This window comes from Scleropages formosus, chromosome 2 (genome assembly GCF_900964775.1).
Source record: "Scleropages formosus chromosome 2, fSclFor1.1, whole genome shotgun sequence".
In the NCBI taxonomy this organism is placed as follows: Eukaryota; Metazoa; Chordata; class Actinopteri; order Osteoglossiformes; family Osteoglossidae; genus Scleropages; species Scleropages formosus.
In genome coordinates this window covers 30,348,314-30,368,866 of record NC_041807.1, presented here as the reverse complement: position 1 = coordinate 30,368,866, position 20,553 = coordinate 30,348,314, and the positions used below count along the sequence as shown (strand labels likewise).

General features: G+C 40.5%; 1 protein-coding gene across 19 annotated transcripts in view; it reads left to right on the top strand.

The window, feature by feature from the left end:
* LOC108925612 (ERC protein 2) overlaps positions 1-20,553 on the top strand; it is a 238,838-nt gene that overhangs the window by 7,356 nt on the left and 210,929 nt on the right. The gene's annotated exons all lie outside the window — the stretch shown is intronic.

Below are 20,553 nucleotides of genomic sequence, written 5' to 3'. Positions count from 1 at the left end.
CAGCGAGTAGTGATGCTGCCTCACAATGCCTGGGTTGTGCAAGAGATCATAGGTTTGATCCCCACTTCCTCTGTGTCGACTTTGCATGTTCTCCCTGTGTTCACGTGGATTACCTCTGGTACCTTGGTTTCCTCCCCAGTCCAAAGATGTGCTTCAGATGGATTGGTGATGCTAATTGTTTGCAGCACCATTCTCTGGTTAGTCAGTACCTATCCAAAGCCCAGGTAAAATGGTGAGGGTTGATGCCAGGAGCGGCATCCAGTTGCAAAATCTGTACATCAACAACACAGATACTGCGGCACTTGAAAATGCAGCTTACCTGGGTTTTCTTGAAAAAGGCACTTTTAAACTGTATAGCGGTAGTAGCGGTAGTCCCCCCATAATTTATCTAGGGTAATATTGTAGTTATTATGCTGCCCTTGGGTCTGGAATTTGAATGTGTCTATATAGGCCTGCCACTCAACTGTATGCATATGTTTTTCTGTTCCTAGAGAAGTAGCATTTTTATTCACCCATCCATCCATCCAGTTGTAATAATTACTTATCCTGAGCAGGGTTGCGGTGAATAGGAACCCATCTTGGAAGTATTGGGTGCAAGGCTAAGAGGGGATACACCCTGGATGGGATGCCAGTAGCACACACACACACCTTCAGAGCCACTTGTCCCACATGGGGTCACGGGGAACCGGAGCCTACCCGGCAACACAGGGCGTAAGGCCGGAGGGGACACACCTAGGACGGGACGCCAGTCTGTCACAAGGCACCCCAAGCGGGACTCGAACCCCAGACCCACCGGACAGCAGGACTGTGGTCCAACCCACTGCGCCACCGCACCCCCCATGCCAGTAGCATTTATTTCTTTTTTTTTTTAAATTTATTTATTTATTTTTAATAAAGAGAAGATTGCAGCTCCTTTAAACATCTCTTCTTTTATTGAATACACATGAAATCATTAAATCATAAAAATAGGAAAAAGATTGAGAAGAATAATGAATTTTACCCAGAACTACTATGAAGCTGGGTTAGTCTATGATTAATACCAACATGAGGTATGCAGTAACTGGACTTGGAATTGTACGATACAAACTGTTGTGTTTTTGAATTTTATCTGTTTAGTCGTTAGAATCTCACGGAATTGATAGGAATTACTGAACTGCTGTTATAGGATAAAAAGTGTAGCTGAAATGGTTCGCAGTATTCACAGAGGAGCAAGCAGAGGTATTTGCCAAGGAGAGTATAAAATGTTGGTACAGTTTGGTAGGGAAAGAATTGATGTAAAGCTTCAAGAGTGCCTGAATTAATATCAGCCAGGGGTTTAGTACTTGCATGGGAGTGTATTTTTTTTGTGAAACATTAGTGGTAGTAGCTAGAATTGATCTGATAGCTTCTCCTAACACAACGTGTTCTCTGGAACAGGACATTTTCAGCATTCAAAATAGTGTAAAAGAAGGCCCAGCGTGCCTGTGAGTATACATGTAAATCCTCATTTGGTTTTAGTTTCAAGTTAATACCATATGTTTTTTGTCTCACGAACAGTATTTGAAATTGCTGAGACAGAAATAGGGTACAGAAGGGAAACCTTATATTTTATCCAAATGTTTCAAGTCACTTAGGGATTATTCCTGTCTGACTAATGTTCTGTACTATTTCCTTCTTCTGTGTCTTAACATAGCAGTTGGGACAGTTATGAAAACTCATTTTTGTAATATATATCACTGGCACAAAAATGTTTCAGGCTGCCTTGTGCTTAGTGTTCCCTGGGCTAGGAAAATATTGGAATGTTTGTAGAGGTTTTTCCAGCCAAATTATCCGATTATGACTCAATCCCCATACGATTTTACTAAGGTATGTATCAGAGAAGTCTGAACGATATTGTGGAACTGTTTCATGTTGAAAAACTGCTACCGCAGAATGTCAAAAATCATTGTAATGTAGCCAAAAGAATAATACCGAACAGAATTCTTTCTTAGTCATATATTCTGTTTCCATGGGAACGTGCAGGCTTGAATATTTGTAAGTCATTTCCCTTGAAACTGACATTCAGGTGGTAATGTGAATTCCTTGTAGGATTAAAACCATTCAGATATACAATTTCTGTGAAGGGAAAAACACCAGATCTGATGCCTTAGTAAGTGGAAAATGAAGTCGAAACAAAATTTTTGTATAAGGGAGTTTCATATGCATTTCACTTGTACATTTTTATCTGGCCCAGTAAATTTCCACCAAGTTTTGATCAATACAGTCAGGGTGTGATCATCATCGTAATCATCATTATCGTCGTCATCACTTTTATTTATCTCAGTGCAGTTGATCCACAGGGATGAACCTTTCAGATGGAAAAACTATTACTATTTGTGCTTCAATAATTACAATGACAATTTTGTGAAAGAAAAGAATACACTGCATTCTCATACAGATAGACCATAGTTTTCCTTGCATCTTCCTGTTTTATCGTGTAAAATCCAGCAGCTGCTTTCAGTTTACACTCTAATCATGTGTCTGGAATGAAGTTCTAGAACAATATGCTCACTAATTGATTCTTTTTTTTAAGTGAGTATGTTTCTTTGTACGCATTTATGTAAAAAGATGTCTATTATTTTAAAGCTGTCATTTGCCCACTATAGTCAAGAGTGTCAGTGGTAACACTGAATCAGAATCATATTTTCAAGATGCCTCTTTAGTATAGCATTTATTTATGTCTGAATGGACTGCAAGGATGAATGCAGACCGTTTTATTCATGTTAGAATTTTCTGTGTATGCTGTGCCTGTATTCGAAGAAAACATCCCTCATTGGAAAATGGCTGCAAAATATGGCTGTCATTATGAAACCTCTGAAGGTAGGTGGTGGGCAGTGACAGCGGTTTCTGTCCCTCAGAAACCTTTTTGCTGAAACTGGTGCAGGTTCACTCCTCAGTTGCTAAATGTGTCGGAGACTTGGGTTCATATCTCTCCCGGTGCCCCTCGCCGCTGTAAAAGTTCCCTTCCTCCACACTTGAGTGGTCTGACCTAAAGTACGTAGGGTAGAGTAAAATCATTACCTGCGTAAGATCTGAGAACGTAAGATGTCTGCGTGCAACATGAACTTGAAAGAACAAGGCTTCTCGAATGGAACTTTTACCTGCTTTAAATTAAAATAATTATGAAAATCCCTCAAAGATATAACTTTAAATAGGAAGGTGGGATAAGGATAAGTATATAAGAGTGATAAGAAATAACATTTTGATGTCAAATCAGTTCTCAAGATTTTCTTTTACTTTGAAGTCTGCACAGACAAGTAAGTTTTTGTTTGAGACTTTGATGCGCACTGTATTTGCATATCATTTAATATCTGGTGTAGGGAGACTTATTTTCTTGTGTATAAGTTCCAAAGGGAGGTTTTGAAAGACAGGGTGTAATTGCTTGGCTGCTCCAGAAAACAGGAGCGTAGAGGTGCTGTATGGTCCGTGACCCTGAAGAGACGGACCAGAGACGGACCAGAGACGGACCAGAGACGGACCAGAGACGGACCAGAGACGGACCAGAGACGGACCAGAGACGGACCAGAGACGGACAAACCCCAGCGCTGCTCCTCCTCGCTCATACTAATTAGCTCAGCTCCTTTACCCTGCCTGCTATCGAGGGGCATCTTATCTGTCTCCAGCATGCCTTCCGCTGCATATTCGGACCTTTAATTGCCGAATGACCTTCGTGGCTGGAGTCTCGTTCGGAACTTGAGTTTGAGCTACGTGTGTCGAATGAGGGTCACCGTGAGCCGTCTTTGCTGTGCGGCCTTACCTGCTTTCTCCTGAACATACGGAAAACCTGTGCGCACGAACTCCCTCAAAGTGAGTAATCATTTGTACAATCTTTTGTATTTGTTTATGAGTTTGTTTTGCTGAACTTTTTGATAGGTTTGTGCATCCAGTATCAACTTTTATTGAAACTCAGGATTTAGTAATTACGGATTCTTGGAGTTGGGTTGTTGGGGAGTTTAGTTGGGTCACCTCTTTTGGACTCATGTCTGCCCTGGTCTTTTAAGTGTTTGATAGATGTGTACATGTTTATCTGTTTAAAAATTTTTAATAAGTATTTGTTTAATAATTGAAAAAGCTTATTTGCAGCTATTCCTGTGATATCTGCTTCCAGATTTCTCCTTCTGTTGATATAATGTATTTTTTTTTATTGTTATCGGAGATGTACGTAACTTTGGAAACAAACGTTTGCTAAATGAAAAAATGTAAACATATATATTGTAAGTAGTCAGTTTTCACTTTCAGTTTACATTAATCTCATCTGCCATTACTGTAACAATTAATTTTGCCTTAGAAAGACAAGATTTCTCTACTAGTATAAGATCATTGCATTTACTACAAACTATTAAAACTATTGAACTATACGCTGAGATATTTACATTTATAAAAATGTAATCAGAACAAGATGTGTTTGTGTAATATTTTAATTGATGTGAACATTGCTCATCATTAAAAGCCAATATGCTGCAGCCTGTCATTAGAGCACAGCTAGAGCAAAACACTCAGACACTCAGTGCATGTTGTCCTTTCACCTGGGGCAGAAGGTAATGTGGTGGTTTGAGTTTGTTAATCTGAAGGTCCCTCATTTGAATTCCAGTCTTGATCAAGGTACTTACCCTGAATTATACATAACAATACTTTGCTGCATAAGTGGATAAATAATTGTAAAGCTGCTCATCTGACACTATGTCACCTTGAACAAAGTGTCAACTAAATTAATAAATAAAAATTTAATAGGTAGGTGATATGGCAAAGGTACAAATCAAGAATAAGTTAATATTTACATTTATTCACTTAGCAGATGCTTTTCTCCAAAGCAACTTACAATGGATACTATGTAGTGTTACTAGTCCATACACCTTATTCATCAAGGTAACTTACACTGCTAGATACAGTACTAATGGGTCACTCATCCATACATCAGTGAGACACACTCTCTGTGGCACTCACACACTATGAGGAAACCTGAACAGCATGTCTTTGGACTGTGGGAGGAAACCCATGCAGACACGGAGAGAACATGCAAACTCTACAGAGGCTGAGCAGGGATCGAACCCATGTTCTCTCGTACCACTCGGGCTATGAGATGGCAGCGCTACTCACTGTGCCACCATGCCACCCTGTTATTCAATTGATACTAAGTACTTCTATTTTTTTAAAGAAAAAACCTTATACTGTAATTGATTATTAGTAGTTGCAGGTGTTTTCCCTATAAAATAAATTTATATAGTGTATGTAGTGGCATTTGGTAAATGTGTAACTTTGAATCCTGCAAACAGCTTTATGTGCATTTCCAGCAACCTTGATGGTTAAAGCAACAATGGGGAGGCTGTTTTCAAAAGATGAAAAGCAGCAGAAGCCATATTCGAGACCTAATTTCACCAATGGGAGCGCTCTGAGTGCGTCTGTTTGTTACATGGTGCCTGAAAGAGTTTTGAATGTCAGTAAGACTTGATTCATGCACAATAAAAGAGGGACAGTTCTGTGTGAAGCCTTCAGACAGCTGCCTTTCACGATAGTGGTTCATTATCAGCACTCTGAACACCAGTCTCTCTTTAAGATTAATTTCAAGACATGCTAATTATGATGTCGTTTTTGTTTATGAAATATTCGTGCAATAAAGTGCATCTGAAAAGCAGTTTTATGAACTAGTTAAAATGGTTATGAGGACAGTGGAAAATGTTAATTATTGCAGCAATTTAAAGCTGGATCACTTATTCAAAGAAAACTAGAATTATTACCGTAATCTAGTGGCTCGTTAAAATGTACATTGTTTGGTTTTTATGTAATCCTTCATGTTCCATTAAATACAGGAGAAAGCTTTATTTAGTCAAGATGACTTGTAAAAATGATTGGACATCTGTGTTATGTTTTCTTGTATGTATCTCATTGCTTTTTCTATGGTGAAAAACCTTGTCAGTGTCACGCTGTTTAAAGCGTCTCATGTTCCTTTTTTAATCCGTTTGCAATAAAACAATACCTTGTGTCTTTTGTTCAAGGTGGCTTAGCTTTCATAGCTAGAAGCTTTGAAAAGACTTGTGAACAAATACCCCCCAGGGCCTGATTGTACTCATGCAGTTGATTGTCACACCAGAACAGACCTGTGTGGAGTGTGGCGATTCAAGTTTTACCTTTGTCCTCTCTAATGTACCCTGCCAACCCTGCCCCTTTGCCATGGTGTCTCGATGGAACTTCATACCTGCTCCATTTCTGTCCTCACACCTTCTGAAACTCCTTTGATTTTGTTGTGCAGGTCCTTTTTGAATCATGGTTTCTTAATCCTGTAAAATGTCCTTCCTATCAAAGTGTCTCTTGTCTCTCATCACACTGTTAGACTTGTTTAATTAATTCAGCAACACAAAATGAAAACTCCCTGCTGGTTTGACACTCTACTGCCAGACTTCGCCTTGGTGTCCAGCTCTGGGCACCTCTGTACACATCTGCAGCTTAGAAGTCATGTGTCAGCCTTATGAAGAGGATGCAGATGATGTACCCGGTTTTACCGCTTTTTTTTTGCAACCCCCAGTCTGTGAAACTTGGAAGCCATGACCTGATTCAGTCAGTCTGGGATTGGGAAAAAGAAGGAGAGGAAGATGCAAAGGACTGCTATATTGGGGAAAAACTGGTGACGTGTCAATGTCCTTTTCTCCCCTGCCGAGAGTCGTGCCTCTCACGTATACAGAGAATTCCGGCGAAACAAATGTCGCGTAAAGATGCTGAAGAATTTGTCAGGAAACCCTTGGCATTTCTCATAGGAAAAGAGAATAGTTCACACACTGTTACCGTGCAGATAATGTTTTACAGTCCCGATGACAAGCTCACTATTTGTGTTTAACATTCATTACAATAAACTACAGAAGATACTGAGAAGACCTATCCCTACTGATGTGTTAAAATTTGTGCTTTTAAACAAGTAATAATACGTAGTTCAATGATACATTGTAACGGGGGGTGCGGTGGTGTAGCGGGCTCAACCGGGTCCTGCACTCTGGTGGTTGTCCTGCTTGGAGTGCCTTGTGACGGACTGGTGTCCTGTCTTGGGTGTGTCCCCTCCCCCTTCAGCCCTGTGCCCTGTGTTGCTGGGTTAGGCTCCGGTTTGCTGCGACCCTGCTCAGGACAAGCGCTTTCAGACTCTGTGTGTTTGTGGTACATTGTAATGATTTTAATATCTTTATATATGTACGCTTACTAAAGTTATCGTATGTGTTTCTTAGTACTGCATCCATTTTTATTACATATCTTCATGTTTATTTCTTTCTCAGGTTGATTGTGTGAAGCTTAATTGCTTCCCGCAATGTATTATAATGATTATAATATACAAGAAGCCTTTGGCCAGACATTGTTGTTCCTTTCTTTATTTCAGAGGCATCTTATTGAATCTACTTTTCCTTGTGATTTTGATAATTGTGTCCGTCCTTGACTCACCAGTAAGTGTCTTGGGTCCTAATGACACTTAGAGGAATGGTTAAAGGCCCCCATCTCTTTTATACTAGTTTCTTTGGAAAAAAAAAAAAAGAGTGGTTAAGTGGCCTCCAGCTCCTTTCGATATTACAGGTGGTCCCTGACTTACGATGGGGTTACGTTCCACGAAACCCCATCGTAAGTCGAAAATATCGTAAGTCATAAATGCATTTAATACACCTAATACGCACCTATGCGTGACGGACTGGGAGATGTGGCTCACTACTGCTGCCCAACATTGTGAAAGAGTATTGCACCGCATGTTGCTTGCCTGGGAAAAAATCAAAATTCAAAGAACAGCTTCTACTGAATGTCTGTCGCCAGCTTACCATCGTAAAGCCAAAAAAATCCTAAATTGAACCATCGTAAGTCGGGAAGCACCTGTATTTTGTATTGAATTGCTCTTTTAATGACTGGGGACAATTTTAGAACAGCCAGGGTCATGATACAGGACTAGTATAATTTTTCACTAAGATCAGAATGTATTTCTTTCCTACTGGTAACGATGGTGGGAATACTGAAAACCCGACTTAATTCTCAGTAAATTTTAACTCACATTTTTTTGTCTGAGGACTGATTATTGTTTACCACAATGCCTCTCATAATATAAATTTGTCTAATAGGGTGATTTTGCAACATGAATTAGCTACATTTCTCAAAATTTTTTAGGAATTCTTTGATTTTATAAAAATGAATGCATGTCCATGCAGGGTCATACAAGTCTTATTTTTGTTAAGTGGATAGAGCTTGTTGTGTTACCATGCTGAACCTCTAGCAGGTAATTAAACTGCTGCTTCCTTTGAGTTGCTGAGCTGTTTACAGCCAGTCACTGCACACTGCTTTGGTTGACATCTGGTTGACGTACGCTGTCAGAGCTCAGCCAAGCTTCAATACAGTACCGTGGAACATTGAGCCACCATGCTGTCAAGCAAGAACAGAGTTCTGTCAGGAATAGAGCCATTTTCCCACCATGTCTTTGGAAGGTGATGTGTTGAATGGGAGCTGTTAGGGGCATATTGACTTGTGCTGAGACTCTTAACCCACAACTTTTATGTGCCCAGCTTGTTCTTCATTTCTGTGGTGAACTTCAGGAGAGGAACAACCTCAGATGAAGCTAAATAATGTGTGTGTTTTTGTGAAATCATGCTGTGTGTGAAAACTATTATGGGTACTGTGTTGTTCCCAGGCACGGCACTATTTATCTGGGGGTACATGAGCTTTGGCATTTATCTTACTATGTTATCACTGGGGTAAGAAAAACTTTGCTAGCAAGTAATAGTTACATAAATGACTCCTAATTTAATCACCACTCCATATGTGGTCCAGTGTTTTTTTTTTTTTTTTTTTTTAGGATTGAGTGAAATTTTTAAATTTATATTCTTAGTTACCATTGTTTGATTCTCAGTGACCTCAACCTCACCATCTGCTGTCAATGCTATCTAAAGACCTCTTTTTAACCAATTTAGTTTGCCTACCTGAGTTACTGACCCATCTGCACACGTTTGGCCCTCAGCTGTTATGGTCAACTCTTCACATTGAGTAAAGAGTTTTGCAACCCTTCTTAAAAATGTAAATATGTTCTTTGTGCTGGTAGAGTTCAGTAATTATACCTCACTTATAATTATACCTCAAGTTTTGTTTATCTCCTCTGCATCTTAGGAACGGCTTGGTGGATGTGAGCTTCTTTCTTCTCTGTTTCTTTCCCTTCACTTTACCTTCCCTTTCTGGCCTGGCTCCTCAAACTTCGCCTGGTAAAATTCAGTGCAGCAATAAATCAGAGGCTTTAAGTGCATGTGTATTGACTTTGGGAGAAGAATCATAATGAAATGAAAGCTTGTCTTTAGTGGCCTTTCAGTGATGTGCTGAAAGCGTCCCTGAGTATTGCGTTCACAAGAGATCACTTGGGTTCAGTGTTTTGCAATGTACTGAACTCTGGCGTCTTTTCTCTCAATACAAGGTGAAACGCCTCTGAACCAGTGTCGTGCTTCGCTTCAGCTGATCCAGACTGTATAAACGGCAGATAAATAAAGCTCAGAATCAATGACGTACATAAACCACCAATGTAAAGAATACCAGTACGAATGCCACTAAAAAGAAAGAAAGCGAGTCTGAATTTAAATTGTTGCTCTGGATTTTAGCAGGTCGACTTAAGAGACTGGCTATGAAATGGGAATTTTAGAGGGGTTTCGGCATGGTGGTGCACCGGATGATAAGGCGAGGCTGAAGTATGTGGAGGGTTACATCTGTAGAATAAAATCGTACGGACTCTCGACCAACCTTGTGTGTTCATTTGGGAGAATAAAATATATTGAGAAATGCATATGCAGTGGCGGAGTGGGAGAAAACTAATGAAATCACACAGTCTACATTTCAACTGGTTTTATGTTATTGCACTTAGCTAAATCAGCGTGGATAGTGAATAGGTTCACTATTCACAGTGAGTGTGGGTTCAAATCCAGCTCAGTCTGCCTGGAGTTTGCATGTTCTTGCCATGTTCTTATGGGTTTTGTGCATGTGTGTGTGTGTGCTATTTTCTTCACCCATAGTCATTTCTTTCAGGTGAATTGTGGACTTTAAACTGCCTTCTGTATATTTGTGTAATGGAATGAATGTGTGTTTGTAATGAACTGGTGCCCTTTCTAGGGTCTACCCTGCCTGCCTCATGCCCTATCCTTCTGGAATAGGCTCCAAACCACCGCAACCCTGCATCAGACCAACAATAATGAATAATTATAAAGATTAATAATAATGTTGATTGATATGGAAACAGACACTTAACAGTTAAGTATCATCCTGTGTTGGGTATTTGGGTTCTTGGTTTTTTTGTGCTGTTTTTTGTGTTTTTTTTTGTGACACTGTTTAAAACGATGTCAGTTTTTAGCATCCGCAAGCTGTGGTTCGTGCGTGGACCCTCTGTAAGACACCGTCTGTACAAGGTGGCCGCTGTGCTGCTTGCCAAGAAAAGGACAGCGGAGGAGGTTGCAGAAATCTGCTATTTGAACAGTATGACGTAACTCAGACATTCCCGGATTCATTATGCCGCTCCCTTTCATTTTCAGAATATTGCCTGAAGTCACCTTTCTGCCACCCACTCACAGATGCTGGAGGAGAAGGGATAGGAATGTAGTTGGCTTGATGAAGAGCCTTTGGTGGAGAACAATTCATGACCTTTAATGGGCTTTGAATTATATTGATGTGAGTAATTCATCAAAAGGAAGAGCCTGCTTATTTAGGGAAGAGTTTGCTTAGAATTTTTATTTGGTTTTTTTCGATGCATAGACATTGACTTTCATGCTGTCAGACATGCCATTGATCCTTTGTTTAATCCATCTTGGGCTCTGACAGCTGAAGGGAGACTTCATTTTGTGCATTAGTCACTGGTAGTACTATGTTGCTTTTTAATGTCCGATCACAAGAGATGATTTATTTCAATGTGTTGCATTAAAATTGCAGGAAGTGGGTATTGACAGTGATTAACCCAGTAAGAAAAGTTGGCATATAAGAAAGGCTTTTCCTTAAGAGGATTAAAGTATTAGACAAAGTGCTAGTAGTCCGCTCCCTATTTGTTTATGGAGTTTGGTTTTGTAGTGGAGCAATTCTATCAGTAGTTTCTAACAGCTGCTCGGCTAAAATTATACCATAGGGATTAGTGTATCGGACACCGCTCTACAAGTCTCTCCACTTTCCTCTAAGGGCATTTCTTCAGCACTAGCCAGAAAAGACAAGGTGGACTCTGAGAGGGATAGGCATTTACTGTGTTTCCTACAGTATTATGGCTGTGATTTTACTCCTGGGCTCCTGTGTCGTTGTTAGCACTTGTTTTTATCCATGTTTGCAGCTTAAAGCTACAGGTGGGGATACAGAGTCAGATTTGATTGGCTGGGTGGTTGTTATCCTGCTGAATGCATGCATTGCAGATGAACTAGATAGTAAAACCTTTCATTGAAGAGCATACATTGTATCGCACCACTGTACATGTTTGCATTTTCAGCACCAGCAGTATAACCTTGGGTTGGCCTCTGCCCACCACCTTAGGACTGTGGTCCACCCCAGTTTCGCCAGTATCGGCTTAGTTTCACCCAGCCAGTAACCTCAGTTGCTGCAGTAAACTTTCTATGAATTAATTTTAAACTATTTAAAGTGTTAAGTTACCAAAAGACAAATGCCTTATTCATAAAAAGCCTACTGAAACAAATTATGAAATCTGTAATGTAATTATATACAGACACACACTATACAGTATAATATAATTCAATAACTTTGGACTATAACACGTTTCAAACAGTTGTATGTACTGCATATGTTCATACTTGTCTGTTTATTGTGTTTACATTGCATGCCGTGTCCTGAAAATGTGATATGATTTATTTAAATAAGCTAGTGTGGGGATTATTTGTGACCCTTGCTATTTATATTTGACAGTAATAGTAATCTTCATCTTACATTTCCTACATTAGTCTTTTGGACTAATCAGTGAATAAGTCACTTAACATTTTGTTGACTTGTATGTGTGTGATCACATATTCCTTTAATTATAATCATTATAATTACTGCATTTCCATGTTTATCATGACCGTTATGTGCATTTACACTTTGTTTACTTAACAGATATATATTTTTATGGTGCAGTGTGCTTTCTTAAAATTTTACAAAGATGGACAATTCTCTCACTTTATTACCCTAGAAAGTCATGATAGTTCTCTGGCTAAATATTGCATGCTTCTTGTTTTGAAATAATTTTATTTTATTCTTCAAAAAGTTGAATACATTGAATGCAAATTTTAAAAAATGTCTAAAGTAAAAATGATATTGAAATTACAAATTGTACCTGTGCCGACAGCACTGAATTGCTTGCCAGGAACTTGCAATAGTTACAGTAATTACTAGAGTCATATGTATGATAAATAATTATTCATACAAATGTTAGTAAATAAAATGAGAACAAAGTAACAGCTCATGAATTTGGCATTTTGTTATGGTCAGAACATTGATGTTGTGACTCCAGCCTTTTCAGTATTTTCCTCTGTGTATTTACAGAGATTCATTTAGCTGATGCTTTTTTCCAAGATGACTTATAGTGTTAAGTTACCTACAGTTATTTACCCTTTTAAGCAGCTGAGTAATTTTACTGGAGCAACTTTATGGTAACCTTGCTCAAGGGTACTACAGCCAGAGGTGGGGACTGAACCTGTAACCTTTGGGTACAAAGGCAGTAGTTTCAACAACTAGACTACTAGCTGCCTTCAGGCAGCTGTACTTGACATCTCTACATTTACATCAATACTTGCCATTTTTCTACTTTTGGCTATACTGACTGCACTCAGATGATTGCTGCATTTTTTTCTTTATTTGAGAAGGAAATGAATTTGTGTGATATGTTATGAGGTGCTTCATCATGCTATGCTGGGATGGAAGTAAGCTTTCACACTAAATCAGGTCACTTGAGTTGGTGAAGTGTATGGCACACTTTCATATACTTTGACCCAATATAGAAACTCCATAGCTTAACATGAGTTTTCTTCTGTCAAACCTGACAGTTCGGGTTGAGGAAGTCAAGTGTGCAGGCAAAGTCTCTGGCTTTTTTGGACCATGGTGTAATTCACTCTTTCTGTAGACGCTTTCATGCAAAACGACTAGAAAGGGGCAGCTTTTAATGTATTCGTACAGCTCGATCTTTTGTGAAAGTAAATCAGGGTAAGTGCTCTGCTGTGGGATTTGCCAGTAGAGCCCGTCAGGGAATGTGAATGTGCAACTTTTCGGTTGCAACTGCAGGAGAAGGTTTTGGCTGTAGAGTGGCTTCCTTAATGCATTACTGTAATTGCGACTGCAGGAGAAGGAAACAAGTCATACCGTAAGTAACATCATCTTGAAAACCTGTGTATAAACTGTTTTAGTTCTCCTTTAAAATTGATCCTTCAGTTTTAAGACTTTAATGTTAATGAAATAAATATTGTACCATGTTAAGCAAATAACTAAACCATGCTGTTCACTGCTAAAAAAGTGCTTTTCTTTTTCTGTCTTTTTTGCCTGAAGGAACTTTTTTCTTCTATATGCTTTCTTACTGCTTCAGCGCGACAGTGACAGTACAGAGTGTTGAGGTGTTACATGCAAATATTGTGGGAGCAGATGGTTTTCATGACTTCTCTCGCTCCCTCTGCCTCCATGCCCCATGTTGGAAGCCTACATAGTACACGTCAGTCGGGCGGGAGGAGGGAGGAATGATGGGACCCCTCTGTGCCTCTCAGACCATTGCCTTTTCCGACAAACAAAACTGCTCTTGCGTAGTTAGACTTTCGTTTATCTCCTCTTCTCGCTGGGCAGAGAGCAGCTACTTTTATTCATTTAGCAGATGCTTTTCAGAGTATGTGAAAGAGCAATTTATCTGTTACCACAGTTTTGCTGGTGCACATTACATTACTTCATTTAGCTGATGCTTTTCTTCAAAGCAACTTACAATTATTTATTGATTTATTTGGCTGGATATATATTTTTTTACTAGAGCAATTTTTAGGGTAAATACATTACTCCAGAGTGCAGCTGGAGGTGAGACTTCAACCTGTGTGGCCAAAGGCAATGGCACTAACTGCTACAATACCAGCTATCATCAATTTTATTTGCCTATTTTTACATTCACTCTTTCAGCTGATGCATCAGAGCAACTTATAGTGTTACACTACTTGCATTTATACAGCTAGATGCTTTTTTCCCCTGGAGGAATGTCAGCATAAGTACCTTTCACAAGGGTACTAAAGGTGAGACTTGAACCTACAATCTTTAGAGCCAAAGGCAGCAGCTCTAACCACTACACTACCAGCATTACATACTTAATTCCTTCGAGAGCTGACTCTGATAGGAAATGCAAATGTGATCATAACAGGTTTCGAGTTGGGTTGCAGCACGCACACATGCATGCACGCACGCCATGGGCAGTTATAACAGTTAATGCATTTGGTAAAAGCATAAGGCTGACGAATAGACTGTGCCATACACACATTTCACATTCTGTGCTGTAAGTGATGGTAAACTACTGGAAAGATGTGCATATATTAATGGAAAAAGTGCCAGTTGGAAGCTAGTTATTAGCTTGTTATTTACAGTACAGTAAAAGAGCCAAAGGGCTGTATTTCAAAATGATGGGTTACTTTCTTTTTGCATTTTAATAAGTCTTCTGTACATGCACTTCATACATATGTTTTCAAAAGAAAGGATACAAAAGAAGAAAATGAACCTGTGCAGAATGCGCCGGTAAGAATAAGGCCATCGGCAAGTCACCCCTGAAACAGGCAAGGGGGCACATTTGCATTTAAACATCACCTTTTACTTCACCGTTAAATAACCGCAGGACAAGTAACATTGTATCTATTTTATAGAGCCTTTTCAAGTTGTTACGTATAGTGATGGGTGGGTTGTCATTCAACGCTCCCTCTGAAGATGTGTAGCTTTGAAGTAGTCAGGGAGTATGATGTATTACAGTGGTACAGATGTGTAGCATGAAGACTGATGGTTTCAGTCCCAGGAGAAATGCCCGTGGTGTTCTCTTGAGTTTAGTGCAGTGGATAAAAGTAAGCAGACAGGTGTTGAATGTGGAAAATTAATATTAGCTCAACATTGTTCTCAGCAAGTTGTCTCTGTCTGCCACGCTGTAGATGTCGGTGTGAATTTTCCCTAAAGACCCTGCATTTGAAAGTCAGAGCACAATACCATGTTGTACTTGGCTTGTTCACTGAAAAGGCTGTGAATGATGCAGAAGGGAGATGGAAGTCATACAGCGACTGCAAGACCCAGTAAATGGAGGCTGTGAAGGAGAGACCGCTTCTGGTGGCGTCATCCATAAGGCTCCAGGTTCACTTGTACCAGAGAGTAGCAATTTATTCACAAGTGATGGTCTCGCTCTTTCTGTTGTCTCTTTGTTTCTCTCCCAGAGCTTCTCTCTGAGCTACGCTGTGTGATGAGTGCACTCAGGGAGTGCGGAAATGTACCTGAAGCGCAGGGGCTAAAGCCACCACCTAGCAACGTGAGGACTCCAGTTTGAATCCCAGTTTTTTTTTTTTTTTCTCTTCTTCTGCAGTACCATCATTAAGGTACTGAACCGGAATGGATACAGTAAGATAAATAATAATAAAATCAGCTGAATAAGTAATAATAATGCTATAGACCATGGCAATTTTTAGCCATTTTGCCTATATTCTTGTGCCGATTTTCTCGGAGAATTGCAGGAACACTGACAGATAATCACATTAATACTATGATGAAAGAGTGCAGATTTCCTATTTGCTTTTCACTACATCCACAAGCTATGCAGGCATACCACACATGGCACAGTGCTCTCACACACACACACACACACACACACACACACACACACACACACACACACACACACACACACACACACACACACACACACACTGATCACTTGGGCAGATGGCATTACCCAGCAACTTCCTCTCTCAGCTTCCAAAGTGAGAAATACACAGTATGTGTTTGTGTGTGTGGAGAGGGAATCGCTGTTGTGTATGCAATGTCTGCATACTGTATATGCATAATACACCATATCTTTTTATATGCTTGTGTTCATAATCAGTGTTGATTATTCTTATTGTTTTTATGGGAAAATGAAACGCTGCACTAAAAGTATGTAACGCCAGATGTATGATGCCATGTACGTGGGTTGCTTTAGTGGAATTTATGAATCTGGCAGACTGTTTAGGAATTTGGCAGCATGCGTGACTCCGCTGGGGAGAGTCACACTGTGTGACATTGTGTCCATAGCCTTCCTTGCTTCTGTGCACAGTGTGAGGACTCTGACTGTGCTGGGTAGTGTGTGAGTGTATGACGCTGTCACTGTGCTGTGCTGTTCTGTTTTTGAAAGGTTTGAAAGTGTTTGCTTGTGCTGGCTAAGGTTTTGAGACAGTTTCCAGTTTTGTGCACAAATATGAACGCTTCTCTTGAGTCTTGATATTTCAAAACTGTTCAGAGAGATTGAGAAACTCTTACACAAAGAAATCATTATATAACACTGGGTTCTTCTGTGCCATGGTATTGTTCACACTCAGAAGAGTGTAATTATCTCATTTTATCTTTCATTTACTTCTTTGTTTTCCAATCAGGGTGCCGCGGGCTGCATAATAGTCACTCCTTAATGAAGAATTGGTAAACATGGTGATAAGTAGGGGCAGCGCTGTGCTATGTGGAATATGATTGAGTGTTGGATCTCACTGTTGAATGTGTGTGTGTGTGAGACACTTTCCTGTAATAGACCGACACCCCTGTTTGCCATGTGCTTCCAGGATAGACTCTGGACCACTGAAACCCTGCACTGGACAAGCAGATAGTGGTAATGAATGAAATGGAATGAATGAATGAAGGATAGAAAGTGGGGCTACGAAATGGTGTCTCGTGATTACAATGCTGTTTACTTGTGATAATGTCTATATAATTTCTAGGGAGAGCATGACAGTATAGCACTGAGAATTGAGGACCTGATTTGCTTGGACCCCTGCTTTGGAAATGCATGTTTGCAATTCCTTCCAAATGCCTCCGTTGTTGCTGTTTGCTTCCAGCATCGCATTATGTCTAATGCACTTGGGGGAAGGTCGAAAGGAATCTTTGCCAAATATTTTCTCGAAAGATGTGCTGCTGTGTCAGGTGCTGATATCGTTGCTGGGGCCATGGTGAACACAGCCTGCTGTAACCACACCTTCTTGGTCAGGGTAGTCCTTCGTTCATGGAATTAAGTCATTTAAATACATGTGTTGGGCTTATTTAGCCACGTAGACTCAAAACACACCTTCTTGGTCAGAATGTGCATTTGTCACCAGATACAGTGCGGTTTGAGTCTGACCGCTTTGCACATTGACAGTCTACATGGCTAAGTAACCCCAACACATGTATTTAAATGACTTCATTCCATCGTTTATGCTAATCACGGTTGTCTGTAATGCTTCGATAAAAGTTAAATGACATTGAGCTACTGTATAAAAAGTTAAAAGACCAGGTCCAGAGCTACACTCCTTGATGGTTTGGTGTCTTGAAGACTGGAAATATGGCCAGAATACATGGCAGAGTGTGTAAGGGCACAATTCTTGTACCCATGCTTTTGTCTTCTGGAGGGATATCACCATCTGCTGGTCACAGCACATCTCACTGCCCAGGCAGGAGCCAGGAGAATCACAGCCTGCCTCCACAACACAGTGCTTTGTCTGCTGAAGCACAGAGCCTGAGTTGTTAATATTATCCCATGGCATCAGTGAACATGTAAACATGCATCTGGCAAGGTGGGTGCCTCAGTTTTAATGAGAAGCCTAAGGGATACTTGTCATTTGTTTGAGTAGCCCACTGGGGGCACAAAGCTTACATACCAGTGCCCTACATTTACTCATGTAGCTGACACTTTTTTCCCCTCCAAAGTAACTTACAATTATTTAGCCAGTCATACTTCTGGGTAATTTTTCTGGTACAATTGAGGGTAAGTGCTTTGCTCAGGGGTCCTACAGCCAGAGGCAGGAATCAAACCTGCAGACTTTGGGTCCAAAGGGAGTAGCTCTAACCACTACACTACCCCTTCCTTCCTTCCTTCCTTCCTTCCTTCCTTCCTTCCTTCCATCCATCCATCCATCCATCCATCCATCCATCCATCCATCCATCCATCCATCCATCCATCCATCCATCCATCCATCCATCCATCCATCCATCCATCCATCCATCCATCCATCCAAAGAAATGCTGTTTAGGATCACCCATACTGTGTGAGTGACAGAGAGAGTGTGTTCCACTGATGTATGGATGAGTATCTAGAAGTGTAAGTCACCTTGGTGAAAAAAAGTGTGGACTGGTAACAGTACATAAAAAAAAAAAAAAACATTCATTGGAAGTTGTTTTGGTGAAAAGCCTCTGTGAAATAATTGTGTGTGTGTGTTTGTGTGTGTACCTGACAGCATTTTATGCCTGAAAGCAGATGTTTCCAGTGCGCTCTAGCCATGACTCAACCCTTCTTAAAGTAAATGATGTAAAACTTCCGTTATCAGTCTGTGTTTTTGATTAGTTTGCCTTTCAAAAAGTACAAATACAGATGCCAACTGTGCCAGGGCTGAAATATGCTCTCAAGAGTTATGGGCGAGTGCGACAGGTGCTTGGCTGAAGTCCGCATGTTGGACAGGCTTATTGTTGCTTACGACTTTGACAAATGCTGGAGCCTACTGGAAATTACTGCTAAGAAGTGATCGGGTTGAAATGTCAAGTGCACAAGGGAAACAGTGCTCCTTCAGCAAGGGATTTTGGCACCGTTAAATAACTGTAAGCCTCTGAAGTAATGAAGAGCAGCACGGCGGTTTTGCTCTTCTGTAATTGAATGGGATTTTTTTATATTAAAATGTGAGCGCATGGTTTGGTTGGAAGACTTTAATGGATAAATGCAGTTGTAAATTTCCTTCTACCAATATCAGTTTGATCATTTAACTAGTTGAGGCCTTTTGCTGCACAGGAAAATGCAGATATCTGCTTTCTTCTAAATCCTTGACTGATGGAATTGTTCTGAGCTGTTGATCAGTCAGTTGAACGTGTCCAGTTACACATCACTTGTTTGTTCTGTTCAGGGAAGGTGATTTTAGGGTTTTCCGGATAGCTTCAGTTCTTATTTTTTTAATTTTTTTTAAATATCACCCTTTGTTAAGGTTTTTTTTTTTTTTTTATAATCTCTACAGGTTATTAGAGGAAGTGACTCTGAAGAAACCCCCCATTTCCACTTGATACAGAATTGGGGCTGGGTCAGTAAAATGAATATATGGCATATAAATGAAACACACACTGTCTGAAACAGTGCGGGGTCACGGCAATCTGGAGCCTAACCCGGCAACACAGAGCGAAAGGCTGGAGGGGGAGGGGACACACACCAGGGACAGGATACCAATCCATCACAAGACACCCCAAGCAGGACTCGAACCCCAGACCCACCACATAGCAGCCCCCGGTCACACCCGTTGCCACACCACACCCCTCAGGGCACGTAAATTATTAATTTCAAATATGCATTGATTAAAAATGTTTAGTGTATATATATATTAAATTGATTAAAAGGCATTTCTGCTAGGGGGTGCGGTGGCACACTGGGTTAGACTGGGTCCTGCTCTTCAGTGGGTCTGGGGTTCAAGTCCCCCTTGGGGTGCCTTGCAGTGGACTGGTATCCCGTCCTGGGTGTGTCCTCTCCCCCCTCCAGCCTTATGCCCTGAGTTGCTGGGTTAGGCTCTGTGACCCTGTATGGGACAAGCGGTTCAGAAAGTGTGTGTGTGAGTTCTGCTCTTTGGGACCAGTAACTTTATTTAACCCTGAGGGATTTTTTTTTAATTTGATCCCATGTTTTGGACAGCTGGTAGCGCAATAGTTAGAGCTGTCCCTGTTGAAAGACCCAGACTTGAATCCCACCCCTGCTGAAGCACCCTTGATCAAGGTAGTTTTCCTGAATCGCTCCAGTAAAAATTAATTAACCACAGAAATACATAAATCAGTGTAATTAGTTTAACATTTGGAGAAAAACGTAAGCTAATAAATGTAAACATGTTGTGAGGCCACATCTCCCTGCTTTTCCCTTCATAAATGTGTTGAAATGTGTTACTGTTCTGTGTTGTTCGCAGATCAGATTTCAGGAGAGGAAATGGTGCTCAGATTGGACGAGTACTTGAAAAAGTACTTGGCCTGAGAAAATTATGCCGTTCACCACATTAGGCATTTTTGAAGTACGGCTTCGCCGTCGTGTTTCACGTCTTAATTTTGTCCGTTTCCACTTGAGCTCACGTTGATTTAAATTTCAGGAATGGTGTACACCTCCTGTGGTCCTACTGGGTTTGGAAATAGGCTCGGTTAATTGTTCATTTCTGCCACGGTACTTTGAATGAAAGCGTGATCATTAGGTGAAATGCAGAGGGAATGAACGGGGAACTGGGCCCCCTGGAAAAGCGGTGTGCGGTGCATGGATATGGCATTGCTCATGAGCGAGGACCCCACGCCTTCCCGCGAGAGCGTTCCCGCAAATGAGGGCCCTGCGCCGCTTCACGAGCAATTTAATGCTTTCGTTGTTTTCCTTAC